Source organism: Camelus bactrianus, chromosome 8 (genome assembly GCF_048773025.1).
Source record: "Camelus bactrianus isolate YW-2024 breed Bactrian camel chromosome 8, ASM4877302v1, whole genome shotgun sequence".
Taxonomy (NCBI): domain Eukaryota; kingdom Metazoa; phylum Chordata; class Mammalia; order Artiodactyla; family Camelidae; genus Camelus; species Camelus bactrianus.
In genome coordinates, this window is record NC_133546.1 from 47,094,033 (window position 1) to 47,120,556 (window position 26,524).

The following is a 26,524-nucleotide window of genomic DNA, read 5'->3' on the forward strand; positions in this document are numbered from 1 at the left end:
CAGAGTAGCTCTGTGCGCTGGGGGAGGCAGGCATCATTTCCCCATTTTACAGGTGGGAAGCGGGAGGCCTCGCATAAGGCCCCAGGGCATCTAGAACCTGGTGACAGGGCCGGGGTGTGCCCCAGCTCTCCTGAGCACCAGACTAAGTGGTGCCCTGTGACACAGGAGGCGATGGCAGCGGACTCCAGACACCCGGCGGGATGTGCAGGGAGATGTGGAAGAGCCTCGCGATGTGTTCACCTGAGGCAGACGCTCTCAGGAGCACCTGGTCTCCATGCTCCTCCATCCGAAGCCTCGGCCACCATCCTGCCTGAGGCTTGTGATCCCAGGATCTGATCCCAAAGAACTCTGGCCCAGAGGCTCCAGAATCCACCCATGTAATGCCCACCTTTCCCAGACGAGGAAACTGAGGTCCCAAGAAGGCAAACTACTGGTGCAGGGCAACAGAGCCAGATGAGAATGAGGCTGAAGCCGGCCTGCCCGCTCTCCACCAGGATCAGTAGCCATTTCTAGTTCCTCACCCCCATCTCTACTTTGGAGTGGTGAGGCTTCAGGTAGTTGCATATTCTTTGTGTTTTTCTGTACTTTCCAAATTTTTCTGAAATGCTAGAAGGAATCCAAAAACAAATATTTGTTGGTTGTGAATGCTAGTGGGTGTGCGATGCTGTATTGTCTCCTCCCTGAGCACAGAACTCTTCCTGGATCGGTAGATATTCATTCCACAGAGGCTTAAAGTGTTCAGACATTGATGGTTATCTCAGCCCTTCAAGAGGTGACAACAAAACCCCGCAGTCTGGGTGGCTGACAAACACCAGAAACGTGTGGCTTGGGTTCTGGGGGCTAGCGGTCCAAGGTCAGGGTGCCCGAACGGTCAGGTGAGGGCCCTTTTCCAGTTCGCAGATTTCCCTTTTTGTCCTCACGTGGCGGAAGGGGCTGGGGGCTGTGTGGGGACTTTGTCTTGAGAGTGCTAATCCCCTTCATGAGAGCCCCACCCTCATGACCTAAGCATCTCCGAACACCTATCTGGCTAGCACTTCACCTTGGGCATTAGGATTTCAGTGTATGAATTTGGGGGCACACAAACCTTCAAACCACAGCACTGGCTGTCCTCTCTCATCTTGGTTCCCCAAAGGAGGTATCTCAACAGATCTGGGGCTATGTGGCCTGGGGGTGGGGGGGACGGTTGATCTGAACCTACAGCTGGTGGGAGCAGGAGGTGCACAGCCTTTCCTGGTGGGACCATTGCTGCTGTGACAAAAGCCTCAGAAACCATTGTAGGGCCCGTCAGTGACTCTGAGATCTGACTAACACCCCATGCTGTACACGCTTCTGACCAAGATCTGTGGCCTAGCGCTGTGGCCTGAGGTGCTGTGGGATTTCTTTTTTTAAGTAGTGAGTTTATTACGTAGCTACGTTTTCAAAAATTGCAGCTTCAGAATACATCGAAGGTCAAACATGCATCAAGAATGCAGCCCAGCCTGGAGGGGAGCTGGAAAGCAGAGCAGCTGGGCAAAGTCTCAGGGTCTGCCCTCTCCTGCCCCTTCTCAGTTCAGAGCAGCCCCTGGAATGGGGTCATGGCAGTCCCTGGGATGGGCACCAACAGCAGATTCGATTTCCTTCATATGCTTTTTTTTCCCTTTTTTTTTTTTTTTTAAATGGAGGTACTGGGGATTGAACTCAGGACCTCGTGCATGCTAAGCACGTGCTGTACCACTAAGCTATACCCACCCCACTTCATGTGCTTTTGAGCAGATGCTTTATCTGGAAGAATTCGGGAGCATCTGAGAAAAGCAGAGGCGAGACAGCATCCAGAAGAGAAACTGCAGTGGTGAGGCTGACCCAGGAAGAGGCATCAGAACCACTGGTCAAGGCAAGCATGTCCCAGAAAAAATCAACCCTGCACCTTGTGGTTTTCTGGAATGAGCTCTAGCATAATTTACATAGCCAAATGATACAAAAGGAAATTAGCTTCTCAAAGTTAGAATTACCACTTTGCACAACCATCCCTCTCTCCCTTTTTTCAGGAGAGCTAACATGAATGGAGCACCTCCAGTGTGTCCAGCATGTTCCATATGGTCTCTCATTTAACCTTTACATCAGCCAAGGAGCTCAATTTTACAATTGCAGAAACTAAGGCACAGAGAGGTTAAGAGGCCTGTCCAAGGACACACAGCTAGTTTGTGGTAGAACTGGGATTTGAACTGTATCGTACTGTCTCTAAAGCCCAGGGCTTTTCACTCTTTGGTATTTAGAGACCATAACCCCATCAACACCTCTCTAATCAGAGCAGCCCTCTCACGCAGGCTGAGGGTTCAATGAAAGCAGACAATATTTGGGGATGTCTTATCATCCTGAAAGAATTGCCTAAGAGATGTCAGGAAGGCCAAGGGGGCTGGCTGAGTCACCTGATGGGGGATTTCTTACCAGGACTGGGCTCTTGGTGAAAGAAGGCAGCACACAGAGGAGCTTGGCTGCTGAAGAGCAGGATCTGGACAGTGTCTGTGTGGAGCTCAGGACACAGGAAGCTGGGCTTGCTCTGCAGGTAGAGACACTGCTGCCGAATGGCTTTAGTTGCCCATGACTTGAACACCCCAACCCCATTTCCACTTCCATCAAAATCCACCTTTGGACACTACTTTAATTGGTTAGACTTTACAAACATCAAGCCATTGAGGCTGGGGGAAAAAAAATGATTTCTGAAACGCTACCCACCCCTTTAAAAGGCTTTGTGCAGGCTGCTGCGTCGTGTTTCACTCGACGTGGCCGTGCCTCCACTGGCAACTTGCACCCAACAATATTTCACACGTACCTTCTCTCAGCAGGAAACGCAGCTCGGCATAACCTGTGCTAAGAATTTTGGCCTCTGCCCTGAATACTGGTCCTATTTCACGTGTACTTCGTTAACGTGATGACATTCCTCTCCCCTGGAGAGCGGCCTTGGCGGAGCGAGACTAGCAGGGAAGCTCTGAAACAAGCTGATGGCAAGGCTTACCTGCAGAAAGGCTTTCATCCAAAGATCTCAAAGCACCTGCGGACAGTAATGAAGCCTCCCAGCACCTGCACTCAGTAGGTAAGTGTGATGACCTTGTTTTCTAGATTCGGACATGGAAGCTATTAAAGGATTTTCTTCAGGCAGCACCTCCCTCGAGAGGCTGGGACTGGATCCTGGGGCAATCCTACCTCTGAAGTGGGGGAAAGGCAGAGACAGTGACGCCTGGCTCAGTGAGTGGAAGTCAGGCCCTTGTCACCTGGCCACCTTTCCTTCCCCAAGACACACTCAGTGTGGCTGCGAGCAGCGGGAGGGGTTTCAAGAAGAGTCTCAAAGACTCAAGAAACCAAAGGCGGGGTGAGGAGTGGAAGAGAAAGAGAATGAAAAGCAAAAAATAGAGCAGGAGGAGGTTAGAGGTTCTCTCTGATTTCCTGTAAGTATAATCGGAGCGGCCACATGTGAGGGAAACCAAATGTCATGCGAAGCAGTGAAATTGTCACCCTCAGGAGGTGGGCCTTGTTAGGCAAAAGGTCAGAACAATCCCTTCTCTAGCAAAGCAGAAATCCCAACGCTATTTTTAGAAACTCCTAGAATTTGCCACCTATTTTTAGAAACTCCTAGAATTTGCCACCACAGCATGATATGAGAAGAGCTAGGGAGTTACAGTTCATCACCCTGGAGTGCAGCGTCACACAACTCTCCACCGTGGCTGACGGGCTTCTGAGAAGTCATCAGAGCAGACGGTGGCAAAATGCATCACACCTCAAACACACTGGGGCTCCTCGTGGTTAAGGGACTTGGGGGAGAATCAGGCCAAGCAAGTCATGACCCCTCTGAGCAGTGGTTAGGAATGTGGCCTTTTGAGTCCTTCTGAGCCGAGCTCCAGTCCCAGCCCTGCCTCCTGCCACAGTTGGGTCAGCGGCTTGATCTCTGTGAGCCTCAGTTTCTTCATCTGTTCATTGGGGCTAGTCATGCTTTCCCTCCTGGGATGGTTTTAAGAGTTACCTGCAATAATATTAGTTTTTAATAAGCATTCAAAGAACAGCAGCTGTTATTATGTGCTTACATTTGTTTTTCTTTACTAAAAGGCTATCTCTTTGAGATGACAGGAGTGAATCAGGGCACTGTTTCCTTAGGGTTCTAACACATACCATTCCTCCAAGCTGGTTCAGAGTGCCCCTAGAGCCGAGTCTCTGATTCTGCTTGGCCTGGAAGACTCTTGCTTTTCATTCCCTTGGGATGAGCACAGGTCCAAATGGGGAGGCCAGTGCCATCTGAGGGGCCGTTCCAGCCAGTCATTTGAAGCCACGCCTATGATTTTTTTTCCAGAGGACTAGCATTATTTTTCCTTCTAACAGGGAGTCCGAAGCAATGAATAAAGTTTTTTCAATATCTCCTTGGGAATTTGATGAAAGTCATAGTCCTCTCCCTTTCAAGAGATACACATGAACACAAAAGTTTCCCTAGTCAATTCTCATCACTTGTGGTGATAAGTTATGTTCCATCAAGTCACTGGGAACACTGAATTCATGAATACGGAACCACTGAAGATACAGGTTAGGTTCCCACCAGCCTCTGGTCACAACATTTTCATCAACTGATCAATACATAACTGTGTTATGTGTGTTCCTATTTAAAGACCGCTGGCTTAATATATATTGATTCATCCACATTGAATTCACAGCCAACAGCATGCCTAAATGAAGCTTCTCTAACACACATATTTTCTCTGGAGGGAACAGCACAGCTTCCTGCACTTGGGAACACCAGGCAGCTAACAGCACTATGCCTGGGGCCATTTTAAACAAAGAAGTCACTAACAAAAAAGTACAGAGGGGCATAACGTGGAATTAACTAGACTGTGAAAAGTCACCGGTTTACAGCATCTGAGCTGAAACAAGGGGACCGCATTGCCTTGTTCAGCTTCAGCTGAAATAAATGGATGTTGGGTGACAGAATTTTTGCTGCTCTGCACGTGTGTGTCTGTAAGTGATTGCAGAAGCGCTGTGAGTATTGATCCTGGGGTTACAAATAAATCTCAGCAAGTAGATGAATTTGCAAATGTGGAATCTGAAAATAATAAGGATCGACTTATATCATTTCCTGGCATTCAAAACCCATGGAAACCAATTCTGTGGTAACTGGGGCAGAGTGAAGTGTTTTATCTTTCACAACTCATGGAACGTGTCTAAAAGAGGAACATGTAAAACGTCTTGCTGCATAGGTATGGGTATTCTTTTTTTTTAAATTTAATTTAATTTAATTAGTGCTTTTTTTTTTTTTTAATGGAAGTACTGGGGATTGAACCCAGGACCCTGTGCGTGCTAAGCCTGCACTCTACCACTGACCTATTACCTATCCCTTCCTCCCACCATGTGTGTTCTTTACCAGACATTTCCATTATTTTCTTCCTTGATATCTGATACCTCTGGATTTTGCTCAAGGCCCAGCAATTAAAAACCTAGGCCTTTGGAAAAAATGAGCATATTCTTATAGAAAGTAAGACTATTTGGTGCTTTAATAATAATAACAAATTACATTTATTATTATTAACCTTAGCAGTAAAACATCTTCCTCAAACACATCTGATTATACCTATGTGAGGAAATATGCGTATGCAGAAAGTTTGGGAGAAAGCAAGAAAAAATGGAAACAATGTTGGGGTGGCAGAATATGAAAAGTTTTTTCTCCATAATGTGCTCTTCAGTGTTGATGTTATGTGACCTCAGACCTAAATGAACTGAAGGAAAACTTCAATCAAAACAATATGGGAGCAGAAAAGTGACCAGTGAAAATATACTTAAACACAGAGAACTTAATAACCTTTCATCGTTTCTCCTCTGGAAGTTTGCCCACATTGGCAAAAAAAGATTCCGTGTTAGCTGTCATTTCTGTTCTGCAGCCTTCTCTGAGGGCCAGACTACTGCTTTGCAGGATGGATTTTAACATTCTAAGCCCTTTAGATGCTTTCATTCCAGCAGACACGTGATGCTAAGACAAAAAGTCAAAACCAGAATAGTCAACATATAAATAGCACAGGGCACATCATCAGGTTATCTCTGGGAAACAGGAAACTCAGCAATAAGTGATTTTGTGAAAATTATTAAGGAGAAAGTCCAGAGAGGAATCACCCGCAGGCATGCAAAATGGCCTGCATAAGGCAGATTGGACATACATGCGAACTTTAGGCTTGGGACAAAGAATCTGATGCAGCTCCTGGGCCTACATGCCTTAGTAAAACTCCCTCTGAAGGCCATAGCAGTCAGCCAATCCAGGTTTTATTGAGCACATTTTATGTGCCAGGCTGGACTACATGTGGCAGGTACTAGGAAGAATCAGACTCAGTCGTTGGCCTGGAGTCATGATCGGCTTGAGAAGACAGGCTTCAGGCATCAAAGGAGCCCCTGGCTGGATGGGCACACGACACTGAGCCCCTGCTGGTACCAGGCCACAGTCTAGGTTTCCCAGACTCACTGGTGAATAAGAGAAAGCCCCTGCCTTCAGGTGCTCAGGTCGTCACAGGAACAACAGACAACATGCAGGAAAACAAAGAGGGCCACTTCAGACAGAGATGACATGCGATGAAGAAAAGCAACAGCAGTGTCATAAAGAGTGCTTGGCCTCTGGGGAAACAGCACGTGAGCTCCAGTGATGGGAGTCCGCCAGCTGCAGCAAGACCTGTGGGGAGGTTCCCACCGGCCCAGGACCTACAGGATGCGTGGCAGGTGGCAGGCCAGCCCAGAGGGAGGAAGGACATCTGTAGGACAGGAGGGAATCCTCCGCGGGTAGACGACGTGAAGTAATGCCGCACTTTGTCCTGCAGGTCAGGGCTGCCCACCACTCCGTACCTCGCCTCTCAGCACAGACGCTGCTGCTCTAACCCGGCACTCTCTCCCACCAGGCCCAGGGCCAGCCTCTCTGCAGACCCTACCTACTGATCAACTGGAGCTGAGGTGTGAGTTTAAGATTAGTTGCCACGTGTTGTATAAACTATAGAAAGCCTTTAGATTTGGAGCGAGAGACTATCAAAATAAAAGAAGTGCTTTAAGAAAGCTTCATCTAACCATAGTATGCAAGCTAACTTGGAGGGGACTGAAAAGAGTGTTCTTGAGGCCACTTAGGGGAGAATATTAATTGTGGACATTTATTAAGCACCTGCTCTGTCCTCGCACTTTACAACTCTGTTCATTTTCATCAGCCTCAAAAGGGAGATATTATTATCCCCTTCGAGCAGATAGAAACTGAGGCTCAAGGAAGGGAAGTCATTTGCTCAAGTGGAGACATCAAGACCTAAGTCATTCAGTTCCAAAGCCCCCCCTCATCTCACTGTGGGACACTGCTGTTCCAAGTGCAAGGCAATAGGGATTCGGATGGAAAGACTGGATGCATGTGAGAAACATAAAAGGAAAATTAGTGGAACTGATGATTAATGGATATTAGAAGGAAGCCAAGGGCATGGTCAGAGATAATAACCACAGCAAAAGAAAATATGTCTTGGTTGCACAGAACAAAGTCTTGAATGATGTACACGAATACTTGGGAGGAGTGGGATAGAGAGGTGGGGTTGCAGGGGCACATTTTTAGTTGTTACTTTGTAAGCTTCTGCATTTTTTTTTTTTTGCAATAGGTGTATACTTTTATAATTAAAAAAATAATTCTAAGGTGTTTTTCTCCTGGGTAACTGAGAGATGCCATTGATAGAATTCAGTAGATGCTAAGTTTTGGCTTAGGGGTAAGCTAACACATCTGATTTAGACTTTGAGTGAGGTGCTGGTGGAGAGCCAGGTGACAATGGCCCACAGTGTTTTAGTTCCATTTCAGGATTCAGGCATATTTGTGGTTCCTAGCTCTGACTCTTCATTTTGGGATGCAGCCAATCTAGGCCATTCTACCTGCCAGTAGGCAGGTCACTCAAACCAAAAGCACCAGGGACCCATGGCAAAACTCCAGCACCAGTGTGGTGCAGGGCATGGGACCAGGGCTGGATCTGGAAACAGGAGGCGCAGACAACACCCTGGGCATGTTGTTCTTCATTTGTCCACAGTTCCCAAGACCAGTCCTGGCAAGGACATTGGGGAGGAGAGGGGAGGAATGCCTCTGGCACCCCTGGCCCCTGGCAAGGTGCTAGCACTCTAGTCTAGAGATGGCCCATGCCAGGAGAGAACTTTCTGGGGTGCTTGACCTCTCTGTGCCCTGCTTGGGCATCACTCTACATCTGTTTACCTCAAAGAAAAGGGGTTGTGAGCAATGGCTAATAACAAGAGCCACTGGACAACTAGCAGTTTACATAATCACAACCATAACAAGAACGATCATAATATTATGTCCAGGAAAAACAACAGTTCACTGAAAATTTGAGAGTAGATTCCTGAGGCGGGAATAAGATGCCCCTCTAATCATCTTACTCAAGATGCTTTTTAATAGAAGGTAATAACCAGAAATGAAACCATCGACATAATGTATGCCATGTCATAAAAAGCAATTGTCCATTGGCCAGGCTCCCTGGAGCAAGCCTCCCTCTGCCCTGCTCCTTCATTGCCAGCCTCAGACTTCGTTCTCCACCACTGCCTAGGTGCTGCCTGTCCTCAGCGGGTGGGCTTTCCGAATCAGGGCAGGCCAATACACATGGTCCTCGCTTCTGAGCAGTCAGGGAGCTTTGAACTCCAGGAGTGAGCCATTTCCTCTGTGGGGCCAACCCAGGAGGAACACATTTCCCTCCTGTTCGCTTACCAGATGTGTGGCTTCCAAGCAAGCTGGTCTGGAAGAGGTCCACTGCTAGCGCAGTCCAGGTGGGCCTCTGCGTGGGACCCTGCAGCACCGTAAGACTGCAGAGTCTCCCTTGGGCTGTCAAGAATTCAGTCGCATGGTTGTTTTCCAACCCCAAAGCCTAAAAATGTATCATTTCTTTAGAAATTGGTCTGAAAACTAACAGCTACCTAAGTGTACCTGCCGTCCAGATATGCTCATTCCCCTCCCCTCCCCCCGCCCCCCGCACTGGAATAGCCCGGTGAGTCATGCCCAGCCAGGCCCACATCGTGTGTCATCTTCAGAGTTCATAGGCTGACATTCGACCCGAGGTATCTCTGTCTCCGTGGTCAGTGGTCAATGTCCCGTGACCCTGGAATTCTACTTTCATTTTAAAAGGCCTAATTCTATAGCATCATGGCACACTTGTGGCCTTTGACAGGAAAATTCCTCCCGAGCAGCAGAAGGCCAATCCTGCTGCGGGGCGTGAAGCAGCACCTGTACCTGGGACGAGAGCGCCTGGCTGAGCCTGAGAGACTTGGGAAAGACCCCAGTGCTCTTTAGGAAGCAGCAGCCTGAGTGAGGCAGCCCGACCCTGCATTACTCAGTCTGGAGGTTGATTCATTCCCCTGATACAGACAATGGGGGAACCAGGCAGCCACTGCCTGTTACACACCTCTCCATCATATTTAATAACTTAGAATCATCTGACACACTTTGGATTCTTTTACCATGTGTTATTTCCAATCCTATTTATTAAAGCTGGAGGGGAGACTGGACACCCCCAGCCCCCCAAGGTCTCCAGGAGCCAGGGAGCTCTGGCCACTGGCTGTCTGGCCTCAGCAGCGTCTTTGAGGTAAAGAAAGTCTCCCGAGTCCCTCTTCCCCTTGGGTGGTTGGGTGACATTCCTTTCATCCCTCAGATGAGTCTCTCTGGTGCAGTTGGTGGCTCCTTCCTTTCTTGGCAAGCTCTCCAGCCCCAGGTAGACAGGATCATCTCTAAGGAAGCCCTGAAGTCGGTAATCCCCCGTCCCCTCCCTCCCCCCAACCCCCCACCCCACCAGATTCGGGTGCAGCAAATCCCCTCTCACCAGCCTGGTTTCCTCTTCCTCTCTGGTTCTGCCTGGACCTGTCCTCCTCTTTCCTGACTGCCCAGAGTCCTAGTAGCATGACTTGGATGCACAAAATCTCAGAATCTCCGAACCGATAGAGGCTCTCCCACATCTTTACCACAACATTTCTTTCCTTGCTGAACCTTCTCTACTGGAAGAACATCCATTCTGCTCAGCGGGTGCCGGGAGGGGCAAGCACTGGATATTTCCCCTTACTTTGCTCAATTCCTGGGGCTAGTGCCCAAGAGGGGCCTCCTCATGCAGCTGGCCCGCAGTGCCCCCAGCTGGGTGACACAGAAGCATCTTCCCAGAGGGGCTCGCTTTGTGCTGTCCACTACAGCAGCCAGTGGGTACCCTGGCCCTGTGGCCAGTTCGAAGAGAAACGTGCTGTAAGGATGAAATAGATGCTGTACTTCTGAGACTTCGAGCGACAACAGCAAAAGCATCTCAAACATCTCATTAACAATTTTTATATTGATTAGATGTTGAAATGATATTTTGGCTGTATCAGGTTAAAGAAAATTCTCAAACTCCTTAGCCTGTTTCTTTTTACCTTTTCTAAGGTGACCACTAGACAATTTAAAATTGCACATGTGGCTCACATTGTATTTCTACTGGACAGGACTGGTCTGGGGGGGAGGCATACTTCAGGGCTTCTGGGACCATGACACCCCTTAGCCTTTTTTGAAATAAGTCCAGAACATGGCCTTAAGGCTGATGCCTCAAGGGGTGATTTCCACCCACACAATGAAAATGAGATTAAGGGGAAAAGTTAAAAAAACAAAAGCCAAAAAACCTTCCCAACTGCCTGATCATCTTGCATTATAGGTCCCTGGGGACTGTGTTCTTTTATGTTTTAATTGCTAGCAATGTGGTGTTCCCCAAGAAACATGTTTATTACTGGGACTATTATTAGGCCCAATATTAATAATAGCCATAATAATCGTTTGTTGAACTGCAGTGAGTAAATTATTCCATGAGAGTGAGATGTGCACCCATTAACTCAGGGTACCAAGTGGAGTGTGTGTTTGGAAAATGAGCTCTTCTAGGAACTAAAGGACACCTTGAAGTCCTGACGGGGTTCATAGGGAAGGGATGTGCTGCCCGGCCAACCACCTTAACTCCAGGTGCACGTGCACAGGTCCACGTATGGGTATCAGAATCACTATAGATGCGTCCATTCAACCCCATTGCTTTCGTGTATCAAAAGCAGTTCCAGTGGTGTTATCCCTTCTAATGCAGATGTGGACAAAACCCCACCTATGGGACTCAAGAATCTGTGACAGTTTCTGGGGAGGAGGTGGGGAGGTCCAGGGTGAGGCTTTCCTCCTGGGGTAGCCTCCCACAGACCCTCCCATCTCCTATCCATCAGCCTCACTGCACATTAATCTTCCTGAAAGGTGGAAGGCTCCATGTGACCCCTTGCTCAGAAATGTTCAGTGAGCTTCTGTTGTCTGGGGGTCAGTCCCCAACTCTGGCCCCTAATTCTGCCTCTACTTTCCTTCCAGCACTCCACACATGGTTCAGCCAGCTGGTAGGTCATTCATTCATTCCTCAGCCATGGATTGAAGTCTAAGATGTGCCTTGCACTCTACTAAGCTTTGGAGATACAGACACTCTATTCCTCCTCTCCAGAGTCTTCTTCTAGTGAGGAAATAATTACACAAATCATGGTTTTCCTGAAAACTGTGAAGGTGAAGTACATGGGCTGGAGAAGCATATCTCAGCTCTCCATAAGCCTCTGTTCTCCATCTCCATGCTCCTGAAGGACGGTCACCTTACCTCCCCAGGGGAACCCCCCACGTGGCTGAGCACAGGGTGGGTGCTCAGGGAATTCTAGGCAGAGGTTATTGGTGACAAAACATCAGAAGTGGGCGGGTTCTTCCAAACCACGGGGTCGGTGGTTTTCCGATTCAGAAGTGCCTGGCAGAGCATCAGGAGAGAGTCTGGGACTCCTGCCAGTCTTTGTGCAAAGCATCAATGGTAGGACCCTTCCTGTGAATTCTACCCAAACTGTAGAGATGACTGTTCTCAGTAGAGCACTTTGAGGAACACATTAAAAAAATATTTTAGACTTTCCAGCAAGACCCTCCCTGCACAAGGGAGGGTGATGGCTCCTCCCCTTTGTATGGCACAGACACCCCATCCCGCTCCCCCCACCCCCCACCCCCGCCCCGCCCGGCAACCCCGCGAAGGAGTCCGGGAAGTGAGTGCATCACCGAGGGAGTCTGGTGGGTAATGCCCGTCAAAGTTACTGTGTCCCGCCCTCAGGCCGTCAGCCAGGAGCCTTTGGAGCCAGAACCAGTGTGACACCGTCGTCATCACCGTATTACATCATCCAAGTCCACGAGGAGTTTCTGTGCAACCAGAACGAGTGAGTTTCTTGCTCGCTGCTGAGAGGCGGTTCCTGAGTTACAGTGAGCATGAGCTTACGAAATCCCAACCTGCGTTTTCTTCTTCCTGCAGACTCACCGGGCCAGGCTGCAAGTTTTTAAAGAGAGGCCCCCAGGCTACTTTTGGGCCAGAATCATCTGGGGATTCCTGTGCCTGACCCTGAATCTTCCAAACCAGGTGTGAGGTGAGACCCGGAAATCTGCACTCTGCCTGCGTGTCCCCGGGGACTCATGCAAACTCACCCACATTTCCGAACTGAACTACGGTTGAAAGCGACTGCCCCGACCTTTCCCTCAATCCCCACCTCTGGTTCTCTGGTTCCCCGGCCCAGTCTTGCCCCTTGACCTGCCGGGAGATTGGGTCTTGCTGTCCCTGTTCCCCTAAGCTTATTGTCTGCCATCAAAACTGCCCATCCTGCTGTCCCCTCACTCTCTGTACTGTTTGTTGGTAGTGAGTGCCCACTCTAGGGGGTACCCACCCAGAGACAGAAGGGAGAGGAGACAGGTGCTCTGGTGGGAGAGGTGGATTCCACGCTCACAGGATATTTGGATTAAAAAAACCCAAAACTCCTATTGTCCTTCTATTTCCTAAATAGAAAACAATGCATTTTTATTCCAGGAAGAGTGGACTTTAAAAGAACCAAAAAAGAAAAGGAAGAAAACAAAAATCAACTACAAACTCACGCTATGTATTTATTAATACGTGAGTCAACTTCCCTAGAAGCTTTTTCCCTAGAATCTGTTTCCTAGGAACTTATGCTCTGCTTTACTGGTTTAAGCTACAAAATAATCACAGTTCTTTTAACATTAAGATTAATAAGATTTGAGCCCCTCTCCTGCCTGTGAGTGTGTCTCTCCTTCCTGCCTATAAGTCTGTCCCTTCCTGTGATAATTTTAAGAACCAAGAGGCTTACCTGGTCCAAGCACTGTTGCTCTGGTCTTGTTGCTGGAGGCAGATCTGTCAAGACATATGATGGCTGCCAGACCCACTTTCTCCCAAACAAGACAGACCCAAGCCAAGGTCACCAGTTCAGACTTCTCACATCTGCTGAGTTCTCATGGCCAGGGTAAGGTGGGCACAGGGTGGAATTCTAGAATCCTTTTCACCAGCTGACCTCAATCAGGGCAATACCAGTCCATCAAAATGTTCTTATAACATTGAACCTCAAAGAATAACAGCCAAAAACTCAGTCTCTTTCCTCTTTGGCTGTTCTGACAGTGTGTCTACTCCCTGCTGCAAGGATGTCCTAAAACAGACAAAGAGGGCCACTTTCGTCAAGCCACACACACACGAAGTCCTACTAACAATTTCTGACAGTACAAAGTGAAAAGGACCACCCAAATGATTCTTCCTAAGATGACAGGCCAGTTTTCACAGCTGCTCAAAATAGAGGTGGCCAGAAACTTTTGAATGTCATCTTACCTTAACTAAAAAGTATTTTTAAATGGTGTAGATTTAAGCTATTTTTTTAAGTGATAAAAGGACCATTCTTTCTTCTACTCCCAAATCCTGATTCTTGGTAATAAAAGTGTTTCAATTATTAATTTTTTCCCAAGGCAACTCTTAAAGGAAATACCATCAGGGCTAATCCTGGATGGCACTGAGTCTCTCTCACCTCACATGGTTCAATTGTCTTTCTCCATTTCAGGGCCTGGTCTGTCTCCAGGCTACAGGGATGTTAGAGTTTCTCTCCCAGGTCTTCTGTTCTAGAAGAAAATCAATAGATAAAAACCAACTTACTCTGTTAAACCAATTATTAACAAGAGGTGAGGAATTTCCCAGCAGGAGGGCATTTTAAAACAGAACTTTACAGACAGCGTGCAGTGGTTAGCACCAGGCATGGTTGGCGCAAATGATGGCAGTCGTCATCTGGGGGATAAAGAACCTTTGACATCCTCCCAGTCACACCTTGTGGTTGGACATCTGTGGCTCTGCTCTGCTTGGAGGCCAGCCCCAAATATTTCCAGCCTCCTGGAAAATTAAAACAGAAGGAGCTTCATGTAGGCCCACTAACATGTACTATTTAAGACTGACAAAAGCTGAAGCTGGGTGATGGGTACATAGAAGTTCATTGTGCTATTGTCTCTACTTTTATAGATGCTTGGAAATTTCCACAATAGAAAGGTTTAAAGTGCTCTTTAAACAGAAATTGAGGTGGTGGTGATGTTGGGCTTTTGACTGTATGTTGATTAGAAGAGGGAATACAAATATTCTGTTGATTTTGAAATATATTATTTCATTTAGTCAGTTCATAAGTGACAGGCTCATTTTGAACATCGGGAATTAAGTTTAATCATTGCATAAAAATATGCCATAAATCCAGTTCCTTTCTCTTTAGTAAAATATTTTGGTAATCCAGGAATTAAAGCACCATTATGCAAAAAGGAAGGGCTCCTTGGACACAATCCAGGCCCTTCAAAGTGGTGACCAGACTTTTCATGTGTGCAAAATAACCACCATCCCAGACTGACTCCAGCTCTAGCCAGAATCATTCATGAAACCTGTACTGGCAGAAATGCAGGGTCTCTTGAAATAGTCAGTCATGCTTTAGAGACTCATGGTGTTAAGGATAATTATTGTTTCATAATCTGAGAACTTGTCACTGGATGATATAAAATTATGGTCACCAGAAACTATTTTAAGAGTGACAGTGAGGCTTATCTCCAGGATAACTTGCATGTAAACACACAAAGTAAAACTTGGCCAACCAGAAATCTTGGGGAGTGAGTCATTTTTGCTATCTTGGGATTACTGATATCCTTCAGGCAATAAAACTAACCACTATGTATAGGAATTCCTTGAAAAAGTTGTGAACCTCTTCATCATGTTATAGCTAATCATGGTCTGTCCTTGTCTTGGGGATTTAGGGATGTGATGATGAACACTGTTACTCTGCTTCTCTATGTCAGGGTAGCTGTGGACCAGCTCTCATCTCCTACACGACATGGTCTTACATTTGCTCCTTTGTAAAGTGCTTCTTCCTCCTCTTCCGGTATCAGCCACCTCTTTTGCCCACTGTAGGATGCAGGTCTCCAGCGTGTTTCCTGCTAGCTTTGCCTTTTGATGTGTGGTCTCTCATCTTCTATGGACTCGAAAAAAGACCCCTGGCCCTTTTAGAATGGCGTAGAAAGTAAGAGTAAGTAGAATCTACATGACTCTAAATGAGGGGCTCAACTAATAAGCCAAGGACTGGAAGGCAGCTCTGCTCACCACTATACCACCAATGCCTTCAGCCAAGGACTGAATTTTAGCCCTGAACTTTTATAAAACCCTTTCTATTGGATCAGAGGCCAGTATTCTGAACGGATAAGGTCTTACCATCAAAAAACTTGCATGGTTTTGGTAAGCATAACATTTCTGTGTTACACTTTGACTCTGACGTCATTTTTTTCTCCCCATTTATCAACATTTTTGTATTTTTCACTCCAGACTTCGCCCCAGGAGACAATGCCCAAACTCAAAGATGTCAGTTTATTGAAGACAGTGAATATCTGTGGATCCAAATGACATCAGATGAATTATTTTCAAATTTAAGGTTGTGTATGAGTGTGTGTGTGTTTTCATTGGCCAAGAGGCGATTGGGCAGCCTATCGGTGGCGAGAGGCAGACTGCATAGTATTAGGAGCCAGCTCACCACCGGGGTGACTTGGGGACAAGCACACAGTTGTTGGGTGTTATATGAGTTAGTATTTGTGAAGAATTTGGTAAACATGAACTCTGGTTTTTAGGCAGGGAGAAGAATGAGCCAGGGCTGGAAACTGGTTCTCGATCTGAACAAGAGTAAGCCCCTCTCCCCTACCTTCTTCCTAATTCAGGGAAAGGAAAAAAAGGCAGTGGGGGATGGTAAAAACGGAGGCGGAGAGAAGCCATGGAAGTACATTGTGACTATTTGTATCTATTTGTAAAACGACCACCACCTAAACCAGAACTGTATGGTAAATACTGACAGCAGCTCAGTGGTCCACCAGCGTCTGGCAAATAAGAATGTGGAGAAGAAGAAGGGAGGGGGTGGAGTTCTGGGAACAGAACCAACCCAGGACGTGCTTCGAAGGTGACTTCTGCAGCACGGAGAGCTCACTGCCCCTCTGGGAGACTCGCCCCGTGCAGACAGGGAAGTAAGTCCTAGAGAGGAGTCAGAAATGAAAGTCACCAGGGTCAGGCTTGGGACAAGGACTGGTGAGCAATGAGTGTGGCAGACCTTTTCTCTAATTTTATGACCTCATGAAACACAAACTCATCTGCAAGGAAGTGCTGTCTTGAGCTGTTAATTAGACACCAATTCAGTAAATGAAAGGACTAAGCCTGAAGATGCCTGAAGATGCGACGTAATTAATTCAGTGGTGCAGTTCCCCGCCCCCACCCCCAGCGCCAACTGTGAGTTGAGTCATTTCCAAAGACAGACACCAAAACCCTTGAGCTGTGGCTGGAAATGAGGAAAGAAGATTAACTTCAGTGCTGACACTTGTTAATTCATCGAGACCTGGGACACTGGACATTGGCTAGAACTTCCAAAACTTTTGATGAAAGCCAAACAGGTCAAGAAATCAGAAGATGCCTCTGTCCTAAACAGAAATGGAGAGGCCCTGTCACTGGGGCACAGCTTCCGGGCTGTCACAACATGAAAAAACAAGATGGTTGGTGGTTTTTGTTGTAAACATTCCGCTCCAAACAAATACCTCCATTCGTTAAGCCGTTGGATGATCCGTTTTGACTCATGTTGCCTTGGTGGCGGAAGTCCCACTGAAAACAGCAGGAGGAATTAGATGAGACTAAATTAACTCAGGTGTCTGTGGAAATGAGTGGGAAGAGGCAGTGATTCATGGCCCTGACGGAGATAAGCTGGTTCTTGTCTTTATAATCTCCAAGTCCAGAGTCCATTTTCTGAAGTCATCATGAAAGAGGAAATTTATTTTAGTAAAAGAAAGTAAAAGGTGCACAGGTTCAGAGCTGCATAGGTGAGACTGTCAGCTGGGTTAGAGGTCAGTGCCCAGGAGTGAGGAGGCATTTGCCAACCCAGTCCCATGGGCTCTGACACCCAGAACTTAGTTTCATCCCATAGACAGAGGGACTCTCATCAGTCGCAAAGAGAAATGATAGAAAACAGATGAGGACATTTACCCGTATTATATTTTTTAAAGTTAGTCCAACTAATGAGGTTTTATTATTTTTTCCTACAGAAAAAAAAAGGGGGGGATAAATTTGTCTGTTTTCCTTACCACTTTACCCTTGTAGTATGGTTTCCAGATCTGAGACTGTAGGAGGTTTTATGTGACCTATCGCTGATAAAACTGGATATAAGTTACATTTGGGGTGAAGATATTTGATGCTATAACTTCTAGGTTGGACTTAATCCTTGGTGGGGGGTGGGTACCCTGAAGAGTCCCTGCCCTGGCTGTTTGCTGGGAGTCTGTGTGATCACCCACCTTCTCTCCAGCAGGAAGAGGGAATCCCCTGGTCCCCTCACTTCCACCCTGAAACCTGTCTCAGCAGCCTGGCCCTATGGGAAGCCCTGAGTCTGGCTTGTCAAGTTTGCCCTCACAGTAGTCAATCAGTTTTGGAGGAACAGCTGTAATGGTCTTAGAGTCAACCCTACTGAAAATCCAAGGGGACCATGATGTGTTGTAAAAAGAACACTGGACTCAGAATTAGAGGAACCAGGGCATAGTCCCAAAGCCTGATGCCTGATGTGTCCATGGGCAGGTCACTCCTCCCCAGGGCCTGACTGTCAGATGAGGGAGGTGGGGAGAGTTTCCAGAGTCTCTCCTGACTCTGAGTTTCTTCTTGTCTACGAAGGGTTATCATCGATGGTAGCAAAGTTCTGATAAGCTACCACACCCTCTGGGAAGGTGCCAGGAAGAACTTAGAACCAAGAAGATATGACCCTCCTTATGACAGGAGCCAGGGCTGCCAGTCCCCTTCTTGGCCACAGGTGTCCAAGTGACAGAGGATTCCTATGAGTTTGACAGAGTCAGCAGAAGTTCTCAGGGAAGGAAGAACTTTCTACTAAGAGCACTTCCAGCTGCTCTCCTGTATTCCCCAAATCCATTCCCTCGACGCTTTCCCACATCCTTTTGAATCATCATGTTGAAACGGTTCCCTGAAATGCCAAGTTTAATGTAGTGTTAGGTTATACAAACACCTTCTCTGTCCTACTCTACATGCTAGGAGCATCAGAGAAGAACTGACTTGAAGGGGACAGAAAATAGATTTTCCAGTTAAGAATTAGGGCACATTTTAGATTTTTTTTAATTTATAAACTTGATAATATATATACCTGGCTGGAAAACTGACAAGTAACCAGAAGATATTGGTAAAGTGAGTCTTCCTTCTTCCCCGTTCCTTAACCACCCATCTCTTCCCAAGGGCCATTTGTTTTTTCCAAATTCCTATATATCTTTTCAAAGATATTCAATGCATAGATGAGATTTTGCATCATATTCTTTTCTTTTTACAAATGATAGCACAGTATACACTATTACACACTTGCTTTTTTCTCTTAAAGCTGTATTTTGGAGTGCCTCCATAGCCAGCCTATTCCTTTTTCATGGCTATATAGTATTCTATTGTATAGATGATCATACTTTGTTTAACCAGTCTTCTATTAATGGACATTTAGCTGTTTCCCAAAACGTTGTTATAACAAATGATGCTGCAGTTAATATTCTTGTACATAACAACATTGTCTTATTGGACATAAGACATGGCCTAGCTCTGTTAGTTTTATTTTTACATGTAAATGTCCATCCTTTCAGTTAGATTGTAAATTCTAGGGAACAGCAGCAGACATCATGCTGTCCTGTGAGTCCAAAACCACAAAATGCAGCATCATGCACAAAGTTTGGGTTTCATAAATTTTAGATGAATGAATTAAAGCTCCTTATTTGGACCAGTGATACTTTGGAGATTAGTAAATGGTCAATCAAAATTTCAATGACTTGTCTAAAATCACAGTGAACTAGTCAGGCATAGGAAACCAATAAATCACAATAAAATAGGTGAAAACAAAAGCAGATATTTAGAATATGTTCCAAAAGTAAAATATTTTGCCAGATTTTCATGCACATGTGGAAGAGTTACTGGCTAGCTCTGCAAGGTGAGTGAACAACTCCTCTGGAAAAACTGGTCATCTTGGGAGGCGGGCAGATGTCTCCAGCTATTGGAGTTCCACATGGTAAATGTTGACGCCAATTCACCCACTAGCGTCCCAGTAACCTGGAAAAGTCGAGCATCACCCAAAGTGCCTGACTGGTCAGCTGGGAGACATTTCCTCACAAGAGGGAGCCTCGTTCAGCCCAGAGGAAGATTTAAAAAGAAAAAGGAGAAGGAAGAAAAGAAGGAGAAAAAATCAGGAGGAGGGGGGAAAATGTTCTCTGACCATCTGATAGCACTGGAAGAAATCAGGAAAAAGAGGGAATGAATGAGTAGATGACTTTAATTGTGCCACATCACCTGTCATCAGTGATACATGAAGAGAATGCCCCTTTGTTAGCAAACAAGGAAGGTGTTGTTATCACGATGTTTAATGAACACTCATTATAACCTGGTGGTACGAGATGTGTGGTCTGATTGGCTGATCTCAAAACAATTATGTCGACATCTCATAGCTTAAAGATTATACAGCCTCGTAGTTTCACAACTTATTACCCCCTTAAAAAATAGTTTTTCATACAAATAAGTGTTGTATTAATCTTTGCAAAACGTCTCCAGGATTTCTAAGACCCCTCTCTACCTAGAGTGACTCTAATGTTGACACCAGTGTGTTTGAGGCAGTACGTTTCCTTCGCCCTCAGCTTGGAAATAGTGTTGGGCTGCTTACTTTGTTTGCTCTTTCTCTCTTTTCTCTTTAGTGGCCTGAAAGAGCAGACCTGCTGGGTCTGGGAAGAATACTCACCCTTACTCCTACCCCCAACCAATAAAAGCCTTGTCATCAGGTTTAGAGGTTGGAAGACAGCAAGCAAACTGCAGAACACCAGGGAATAGGAAGTGTGGATGCCACACGGCACTGAAATGCAAGAATCATTTGAGAAGGGTAATTATCCAAGGTGGCAGTTTGATGAAGGGATGGAGGTTGACACCCCTAACCTTGAGTAAAGTGTCCTGGAATCTGAGTGCTTATAAATGGTCCACATTTCAAGTTCCTGCCTCTCCCCAAAGTGCTGGCAGCTCCCTCACAACAAGGCCCACCTGGGCACCTGCAGCCCTGACCCACAGGGCAGAGAACCGTGTGCTGAATCATCAATGCCTCCTGAAGCTCTGAGCCAAGAGCGGCAGGGTGACGCCACCCTGTTTTCCTTTGCCACCCTAACCAAAACACTGTGCTGGCTAGGACACAGAGTAGCTCAAAGGGAGCCCCACCAGCTGAGGTTTCCACAAGATCTTGTAATGTTAATACAGCTTTATGAAAATGAGCCACAAGCTTTTACATCCACTGATGTATAAAAATGGACTTGGCGGTCACTGGTTTAACTACTGCATTTTACAGATGTGGAAACAGACTTGGAGAGGTTATACCTCTTGTTAAAGTAGCCCAGCTGGCCAAACCAGGAATAAACCCAGGTCTCTGGATGACCTGTTCCCCAATCCACACAACTGCCCCAGTAGAGTGGTCCTTCCATTGCAAGACACCAACAACCACCACCGTCCCCCACTATGTTTTTCTGGGAGTACATTCTGTTGAAATAAAAGAATAACCTGACATGATTTTACGAATCCTTATAAGATGCTTGGACATTTGAAGGTTGAACCTAGGGCATCTCAGCATAGTGTGTTTTATTTAATATTTAAAACAAACAACTTAGAGCTCTTTTTGTTTATAATCTCATCCAGAAACTCACTTTTCCTAAGATCTATATAGAAATAATACTGTCATCCTATGACCACCTACTCCTAAATTATCACTGATCTATAGCAAAAATGTTTAAAAATAAATTTACCTGCAAGCAGATTCAGATTTAACAGTGTGTTTTGTTGATATTCAGTTCGAGCACTGCTCCTTGGGTTAGTAAAAATACAGAAGTGGAACATGGAATTCTCTATATCCAAACCCAAATATAGTCGGGATGTACACTGTTCTTACTTGAATTATCTTTTTTGAGCCAAAGGTGAATTACACGCAGAAGATACCCATAATATCTATAACACTTAGATGCTTCAAAATGAAAGCCAGGAATTAGTGTTTCTCAGTTTGATCCCTCTTAGCATTTATTAATAGAGCTAATTTATTTAAAAGGTCCCAATAATATCAATCAAATTGTACCTAGTTCTCTCTCTCTCTCGCCTTCTCTCTGGAGGCAGGTAGCTCTGGCATCAGGGTCTTGGTCTCATTCGCACCTGGTCCTGGATTTATTCCTGGTTTGGCCAGCTGAGCTACTTTAGCCTGGCCCAATAGTTGAAATATAATAGGCAGGCAATAAATATTTGTTGAATGAACAAATGAGTGCATGAATGAGCCAAAAGGCTGGATTTACCTTTCATTTTTAGGTTGAAAACCTCACAATTTAAGACAACTCTCCCCCAACAATACTCAATTATTCTGATAAAATGATTTAAAAATACGAGGATTTTCTAAGCATTTTTTCCTTAGGGGAAGTGGGTCAAAACAACAACAACAAAAAACAAGGCTGTGTGAATTTCATTTAGCGAATCTCAACACCAACTCTAGTCCATAATAAAGTGGAGGTTCCAGAAGGTGCTGAAAACTTTATCTCTTTACTAGCTACTATATATAAAATAGGTAAACAAGTTGCTACTGTATAGCACAGGGAACTATATTCTATATCTTATAATAACCTATAATGAAAAAGAATATATATGTGTCTATGTATGACTGAAACATTATGCTGTACACTCAAAATTGAGACAAGATTGTAAACTGATTATATTTCAGTAAAAAAAATTAACAAACGAACAAACAACAGCAAAAAAAAAACCCTGTATCTCTTTCACTTTGTGGACTAAGACTGCTATGCTGAGGTGAAGAAAGACGTTAGTGGCCATGGTTTAGGAAGGCTCTGGTCATGGTTACTAATAGGGTGACATTAAGCAAATTACTTTAGTTTGGAGCACTTTCCATGTGCACTGGGTTAAGGGTTTTTTCCCTGTATCATCTAATTTATTTGCTCTCTCTGGGCCTCTGTTTTGTTGTATGTAAATGAGGATAATGGAACCCAACTCAAAGGGTATCCGTGAGGATAGAAAGAAAAAACGGCTGGGACAGATCCTAGTAACCTATACGACATACATCAAATGTGAAGCACTATTTTCATAATTATTATTGTATTGTAGAAGCACCCAAATCAGTATTTAAAGTACATTTTTTACTTTCTGTTTCTTCTGCTGGAACAATGCCATTTAAAATGTATACGATAGAGAACAAAAATAGACATGACTCATGAATCATATGTTCTTTGGAACCTTCATATGTTGCTCTCTTCATTTATCTCACGAAGGAAATGAACCAAAGAAGGAAAAAATCAAGGCAAGAGTGAGAGAAGATGAAAAGTTACTCTAAGAAGTGCCCAGCTAATTTCTAGAAAGCTTCTTATCTGCAAATAGTATGGTCAGATTGTTCAGTGTGTTTTTAAAGCGTCCGAAAGACTGTCAGAGTGTGATCTGTAATCTATTCCTGTCTTTTCTTCCCCCTGAATTTCCATTCTCTTAGGCGTCTCTGAGTAAGAAGTACATCGTAAAAGCCTGGAAGCTTTGTTCTGCGCGGGAGAAAATGGTCTATTGAAAAACAAGCCAACCTCCTTCTGGGCCTTGAAGCTTGACCATGTCATTTATGGAGTGACACAGTCACGCTGTAAATGACCAGAGACATTCCAGAGTTCATGACTGTTGTGTAACAACAACACTTCAAGGGTGGCTGCAGGCACGAGGCCCGGCACGCCCGCCGCCCGCCAGTGCAGTGATGGGAGGAGCCCTCCCCCTGGAATGTGGCTTTGCTCCAAGGCCAGTCCTCCTCCCCGTCCCCTCCTCCCCTTCCCCGCCATCAAGCACTGGGGGCGGGAAACTGGACAGACAGGAGGGACGCCTCTATTTTCAGGGAATGACAAATGGATTGTGCTGATTGGGTGAGAGTACTTACCTGCCTCCTGCTCTGGCTCTGAGGACAACCTCCTGGCAGGATTTGTTTAGAAGGGACTCATATGAGTAAGTGGTGGGGCCACCAGAGCCCAAACAACCTGCCACCAGAGAGGACCGCCACCCAGACTGCATTAGAATATCGGGGGTGAGGGGCCCTCTCCTCCCCAAGGTCCTACAGCTACCAAGTTGCTGGAGAGGACATTCCATTCCCCTGAGCGAGAGAAGGAGACAAGATGGCAGCTCTAAATTACATGTGCAATCGCCCAGGAGGCTTGTAAACATTTCAGGAGTTGATTGTTATTTTCATTCCTGACCGGTTTGGTGGTGCCAATAACAACTCCCTAAACTGCTGAAGCCCAGCCTGAGTGCTGAGGACAGGCATTGGGAACGTGATCCCCAATGAGTTGATGACTATTCATGGTGGAGTGAGTCTGACCTCCTCCCCAGACAGGGAGGCCGGCTGGAGCGTGAACTTGGAACAGGTCTTGGTAGGGATATCAAGTTTGCAAAGAAAAGCTCTCACGATCAAGAAATGTCACTGCATGGGGCTGAGGGGGAGGGCAAGAGGAGCTGTAGTTTAATGGGCTTAGAGTTTCAGCTCTGCAAGATGGAAAGTTCTAGAACAACAGTGTTGTGCACAGAGCGAGTACTACTCAACTGTACGCTTAACAGTGAGGATGGTAAGTTTTATGTTGTGTACTTTTTACCACAATTTTAAAAAAAGAGAGAGAAGAAATGTCACTCCAGAGACAGCCCTAAAACAGCTCAGACCAAATCTACCACCATCCCCCACCCTTTCTCCTTGTCCTCCCAGCCCATCGCCGATCTACAGGGACAGGTGCCAAGGAGTCAGGTAGAGCTATTCACAGGCTCCACAGAGGTCCCCAAGGCCACTCCTCCTGTTCCCAGAACCAGGGATCTCTGGAAGTGGATGCTCTTTCCTTCCTTTAATAATCTTACCACTCGTCACCTTGAGGTGATCAGGGGCATTAAAAGATGAGCTTTGCTGCTCTGAGGTTGGGAGAGTCCGGCCAGGGTGGGTACACGGTCTAGGCCAGGAGGAAACCTTACTGAGCTCCCCTCTCCCCTCTCCCCACCACCCCTCTTCCTGGCCCCCAACACCTTCTCCCCCCATCGAAAGGGACTTTCCCTCTCTAACCACCAGGGTCTCCAGTGGTGAGCAACGACGGTGACAGAAGACGTGATGTGGTTTCTGCTCAGTTAGAAGCACAGGAAAAACTTTCAAACACCCCTTAGAAGGGAGAAAAACCCAAGTACGGAAGGAAGGAAGTCTGTGCACCTCCAGCACAGACTTTGCCCTGCCTTTTTTTTTTTTTTTTTTTTTGGTTTATCAGAAATACTTGCTTCTCTTTTGAAGCAGCCCACCAAGTGCCCAGCGGCCCTCGGCAGAGCTCACGGAGAGCTGGGGTTCAGCGGCCCTGCTAGCAAACACTCATTTCCACTCGCCGGCTTTCAAACTCTCCTTCCTTTCATGTGAACAAGATTTGGACCTGAATTTAAGAGATGCTTCTCTCCTGTCTAGGTTATATAGCTAGTTTTAAAAGATACTGTTCTTCCTTCCTTTTCTTTCTTTTTTTTTTCAGCCAATCCTCTTAAGACCATATAATTCTTCAGGCTATAGATGAACCGTAATGTATGATGTTATTACATGAAAGTTGGAGGGATGGTTGAAACAGCTGTAACCTATCTAAGACTGGCTGAATGGTTTGCTTCAGATCAATGTAATTTTCAGTCTGGAATCCACGTGTAGGTCAAAACTAGAGAAGACAAAAAATACCAATTTGAAGCAGTATGACTATAAATCTGTACGGTTTTTGTTGGTTGCAAAAGCTGTATAACAGGTGGGTAGACTGCAAGTCTTCAGATAATCCTTAGAGGAATTGTGTCTTTTGGGATTACACTGCCTGGGAACAAAAATGCAGAAGAGATTGCTCTTTCTCAGCTTTCATCTCTGCCTCTAGGTATGTTGGTTAACTATAGACAGGCAGTATTGAAAACAGAGAACATACCTCCTTAAACTCAGAAGCAACACAAAATTTTTTATGTGCTCTTGAAGCAGACAATATGTCCGTTTATGTTTCCTCTCCTTTGTAGAAAACACACACCCTCCATGCTTTTAAGTGGAGTGAGTGTATCCACTTTAGCCAAAATAGCAACTGAATTTTCACAGTTGCCCGGTGCCTTCTGTCTGAGGATCCCTGGGCCCTTCAGCGGCAGCTGTGGGGCCCTTGAGGCATGTCCGTGCCTCAGTGTCCTCTCTGGAGCACTAGTGACCTGAGGCTGACCCAGAACCACTGAAGCCTGACGCCCACCCTCTGCTAACGCCCGCGGAAACGCCACCTCAATCTGGCACTTTGCAGGGGGAACTGGCCACCCCAGGATGATGAAAACCTTTCAGTGAGAGGGGCATCTGGATGGAGCTTGGCTTCAGAGACATGAATGGTTGTGTTGAGCTGGGATGGATTCAGAGTAATGCTGGGCCGTAGCAGGCCACGGTTCTCCCAGGCTCCCTGTCTCCTCCTTGCTTTCCTGAAATGTCTGCAGAACTCATTCAGAGCCAAGTGCCTGACAAGGCAAAAACCGGTAATTTAATGCTATAAAACCCTGCTGTTTTGGCAAGCGGGTCCTAAGCACAAGCAGCATCAGTCATTCCTGTGGGCCCTGCCCCGTTCAGGAAGAGCAGCATCGTCTGACCTGCTAACTTAGGGTGCGCAGTCAGGAAGCTGGATTCAGTTTCCAGGTGCAGCCGGAACTTGTCAGGTGGCTTGGGCCTCCCTCCTGATCTTGCATGCCTTGATATTCCCATTGCTTGGCTGGAGATGCCCAAAGCATATGGCTACCTACCTCCTAGATGAAAAAAACTCAAGGAGGAGAGCCTGAAACCTTCCATCAGCACAAGGCCAGATGTACAGAGCTACGGTCTTAGCCTGGTTCTTAAAAATGAAACAGATTCATTAAAATTGGACCTCATTCTTTGTACAGACAGCTGTGTGCATGGGCCAGCTGCCCCATGGGACACTTGGGTCAAATGTTCCCCAGGGCTGACTTCCCCCTGCCCCTAGAACCCTGGGGGCCACCTGCCTCCTTGGACTCCACCAGAAACAACCTGTAAAGCCCTGGCAGGCAAATTATCTTGGAATGTGTGACCACCCATCTCCCATCACCTTTCTGTTGAAACA

At 46.1% G+C, this 26,524-nt stretch overlaps 1 long non-coding RNA gene across 1 annotated transcript in view; it reads left to right on the forward strand.

Annotated features, from left to right (window-relative positions):
- Window positions 1–24,012, forward strand: part of LOC123619813 (uncharacterized) — a 28,404-nt gene extending 4,392 nt beyond the window's left edge. Inside the window, exons 4-12 of the long non-coding RNA XR_006728541.2 lie at window positions 166–554; window positions 1,753–1,870; window positions 2,428–2,542; window positions 2,820–3,070; window positions 12,117–12,219; window positions 12,312–12,423; window positions 15,669–15,774; window positions 20,087–20,268; window positions 22,900–24,012. This is a non-coding gene — a long non-coding RNA (uncharacterized LOC123619813). The remainder of the gene's footprint in view (window positions 1–165; window positions 555–1,752; window positions 1,871–2,427; window positions 2,543–2,819; window positions 3,071–12,116; window positions 12,220–12,311; window positions 12,424–15,668; window positions 15,775–20,086; window positions 20,269–22,899) is intronic.
- The last annotated feature ends 2,512 nt before the right edge of the window (window positions 24,013–26,524 follow it).